The sequence below is a fragment of the Spermophilus citellus genome, assembly GCF_964194105.1.
Source record: "Spermophilus citellus genome assembly, chromosome: 16".
Lineage (NCBI taxonomy): Eukaryota > Metazoa > Chordata > Mammalia > Rodentia > Sciuridae > Spermophilus > Spermophilus citellus.
The window spans coordinates 11335231-11339757 of NC_138196.1; positions in this window are offsets into that span (position 1 = coordinate 11335231).

A 4527-nucleotide genomic window follows, 5' to 3' on the forward strand; every position below is an offset into this window, starting at 1 on the left:
TTTGGACCAGGATAGGGATTCAGGTGACCTCATTTTACCTACTGTACCCCAGGTCTGGGTTTTACAAACTGAGAATCTCAACTTGCAAAGGATCCTGGGAGCATATCTATTCCTTTCTTCTCACCTATCAAATGAGGAAACTGAGGATGATAGCAGGAAAACAACTGGAGGCTTGTCAGCAAGGAAACTAGGTGTGAACCCAGTTTAGTCCAATGCGTGGAAAAAACGCATTAATCTTGAATTGCCTCCGAGGGCTGCCAGTTGCTTGACTGCTTGACATTGACCCAATTACTTAACTCTTTAAGCCTTGGTTGACTCATCTGGGAAAGAGAAGAGAGTTTTCTCACCATGTTTTGGCAATGCTATAATGATTTAACAGAGCAATGCATGTAATATCCTAGAAGCCGCATCTGACATTGAAATAGTTATATACCCCCAAAAGAAAAATTCTCCATTTTTCTTAAGCTTTTTTTTAAAGAAAATAGATTTTATTGAGTATATTCAAAAGATATAAGGCATGCAGAATAAAATGGGTACTACAGTGGAACAAATTAACATATTTATCACATTGCATAGTGACCCTTTTAGTTTATGAACAAGAAATATTTATCAATAGACCATACTGTTTAATTAACTTTTGATTCAGAAATTATTTTGAAGTATGAAAAATTTGCAAAGGCAAAAACTGCATGAAAAGTACCCACATATTCACCACTTAGATGCACCTATTATTAGCATTTTATGACATTTGATTTTCTCTATGTGAATATAGTCTATGTTTAGTCACACTGGGGGGAAAAGCATCTACAGTAAATATTTATTTTAACACTCAAAGAAAAGCCACATTTCAGTGTAAGGCTTAATATCAGCAGAGAAAGAAGAGAGAGTGAAATGTGGGCCTGGCACCAGAGGATCTCCTCTTGGTCCAGGCATGGGATGGGAATGGGTAAGCAGTGGAATATATGATTGACAAGATGGAGTAGGTTATAACTGGATTTTAAATGCAGGGCAAAGTCTCTGCAACTGATATCTGTTGAAGGTTTTTGAGCATGGGCCTATTAGAAGCTGGACATGTTTAAAGATAACTTTCTGCAATAGTCAGTCATGGCTGTCATACAGGCATAAAAACAAACCCATGTTAAAAATTGTACTTAATATATGGAGGAAACTATAGATGTTATAACTGGTTCAAAAGAAAATTCAAACAACAGATGTATTTATAGAACAAGAATATTCAAATAAATGTGCAAGTAGAGTCAATTTTTTTTTCTATGAGTGGAGTGTAGGGAGCAAATCAAACCTCTACCATAAAGAAAATACTTTTCATGTTTAGTATTTTGCATTACTATCAGTCATCTATAACCAAGAAAGTTATGAAATATTTTGAAGACGGTGAACAGGGCTACACACAGTGTGTAGGTTTCCATTAAAACACAGTTTCTCCCTATAGATCATGTTGGGAGCTGAACAGTAGTAAGATCATAGGAGTGCAAAAATTTGGATTGAATAGAAACTAGAAGTGTTAAGAATAGTTAGGGGACTGTTGCACTTGACCAAAGGGAGTATTTAGGAGGCTATGCTTATTAGGGTGATGATGCTAGGAGAGACCAGAGGGGCTAATGAATGTCACTAACGCCAAGGTGGAATCTGCCACAGCTATCAGTTTTTGAGAGGTGGGAGGTGAGAAATAAGAGCCTGGTGGCTAACACTGGACCAGTATTTGGATCTCAGATCTGCTTAGTGGTATTAGCACAGCAAGATACTCGACCTCTTTTGGCTTCCCTTTGCTCATCTATAGAATGGCATAGCAAGGGGATCGATCTTATAGAGTTGCAAATATTAAACAATTAGTACATCGTTCAGGGTTCTATTACAAAATACCTTAAATTGGGTAATTTATAAAACAACTGAAATTTGTCACTCAGTGCTAGAGGCTGGGAACTCCAAAGGAAAATGTTTAAGAAAGAAAGGTGAGTTTAGTGGGAGCAGGGAATTTTAGGGAGTTTTGGTGCAGATAAGAAGCATGGGGAGATGAACTAGAGAATACTGTGCTGAACTTAAAGCATTTGAAGGCTAGGGAAGGTCAGCAGTCCTTATAAATTGCTGGTTTCAGTTTTAATGAATTTTAAGAATCCTGAGCTGGGCACAGTGACACATGCCTCTAATCCCAGTGGCTCAGGAGGCTGAGGCAGGAGGATCCAAAGTTCAAAGCCAGGCTCAGCAAGAGCAAGATGATAAGCAACTCAGTGACACCCTTTCTCTAAACAAAATACAAAAAAAATGTCTGGGGATGTGGTTCAAGGATTGAGTGCCCTTGAATTCAATCCCTGGTACAACCCCCAACCCTCCAATAAAAGAGTCTTGAGTGTTTAGAATAGGCACTGCAGAAAATTTAGGAGAGAGAAGAGAGGGAGAAAAGAAGGAGGGAGGAAGGAAGAAGGAAAGAAAAGAACTCTGAGCTTACTAGAGCTGAAGATCATCTCCTGTAGGTGTCAAGGTGGTCTACCTGTTAGAATTTGTGCAGATTTCACCACAATTCAGTTTTGAAGTCCATGCTTTAAAGCAGATCAAGTTTTCTGACTTAAAGTGTTTCACTTGGGGTTGAGTTTCCTCTCAAAGCCAGGGCATGGCATAGACCACCACATTAACTATGAGCACCATTTATAGATGCCCATCCAAGATTGCAGACTGATGGTCACCCAAAGGCTGATTTCTTTGCTTCTCATATCTTTTTCAAAAAGGAAAATATAATAATAGCTACCTCCCAATTTTTAAAATATTTTTAAAGTGTTAATGGACCTTTATTTTATTTATATATGGTGCTGAGGATTGAACCTGGGACTCACACATGCCAGGAAACTGCTCTACCCCTGAGCCACAACTCAACCTCAAAATTTCATTGATTGATTTTACAGATGAAATTTGGATGTTGGGATTTTGGAAAAATAGGCTGCTCAGCTGCATTGAGCCTACATTCCATGCCAGAAAGCAGCTGGTAAGAGGCCAAGTCTGCCACTTTTGGAAGATGCTTGCCTTTCCAGTTTGTCACTGTTCCCACTAATCCCTGTTGTCCTTGGAACAAGTCTACTTTACAGGTTTACATTGCCTGCTGGCCCTGATAGATATCTATCTTTACATCCATTGCTTGCTCCTACACAGATAGAGTTAAAAGTTTGAAGTAGTTTCTGTGTTTTTTGATATTTAAACCCTAGAAAATCCCTTTACTCTAGATAGAGAGTATTGAGATGTATCCCCACATATCATTACACTCACTGAAGGTGAGACAGAGGTGTTTATAACTCAATGAGAAAAACAAATAAATCATATCTATTAAATACATTAACTTTATGGAAAAGTTAGGCAGGAGAATAATTCTCATGACATTTTATTCTTAACCTAAATCATAAGGAAAAGTTATTATAAATCTGCCATCTGTTCAAGTTCTTAAAGCCATTTTGGTAAACTTCATGCTAATGCAAAATACATGCCTTAGCACTAATTAACGGAAAAATCTGTTTCATTCTTCTCAGATAATGAAAAACAATATGTCAAGGACATGATTTCTTAAAGAAAATCTAATTCATGGTGCTCAGTTAGGACTCAAAACCACCCTTGCTATGTGTACACGAGCACAACCATAAGAATAACAAAGAGTCACATCAAATATTCTCATTTGGAAAATCCCCAGACTACAAGCTTCAGATATTTACAATTGTAATTCAGATTCCTATTTCCACATAAAGATCACTGTCCTTGCTGGCCAATGTAAGGTTTTTGTATTGATTTTGGGGGAGGGGAGTGGATTGGAATGGACGGCTAAAGAACATGGGAAGTATCTGTAAGGCCAGTATTGATTTAATGTCCACGTCCAAGTACCACATGACTTCTCCAGAAGCCTAATTAATTGCAGTGTATGCTGTTGGAGTATGTTCATATTGAATATTGTTGGCCAATGACTTTTTAAGCCCTTTGAGTTGTCCTTTGTTACAGCAGCGGAATGTATTTGTTTCAGTGGATTTTCTTCTCATATACACAGCATGTTAAACTTGCCTCCCTCTTCTACCACCATTCTCTTGTTTCTGCTGTTTCTTTGACATGCCATCACTAAATTATCTTAGAAAAACAACCAATATGGTCACAAACCCATTCAAAAATATTGAGTGATTTTTTTTCATTTTCTGTTAAAGACCGGATTCTTTAGTGTCTTAACCACCTATCTTCCTAGTGATGTTTCCTGGTGTTCATTCCACTGTAAAGTCTTCTTCATTCTGGAGAGATTATTTTACTTAAGACACTGAGTCTACCTCATACAAGGGTGAGGTCTCTCTCTGCTCTGCAGTGGGGTGTTAGGACCTTTTATCTTTGTTTTGTCCAATACCACCATGCCATAAGAAACACATGGGCAAATGATGATCATAGCAACAGTGAGTGTCCACATAAAGAGACAAAGCAGCTGGAGTGAGATGGTAATAGCTAATGCAGGTATTCATTGGGTTGTCTTGCACTTTAATACCAGTTTGAACTATT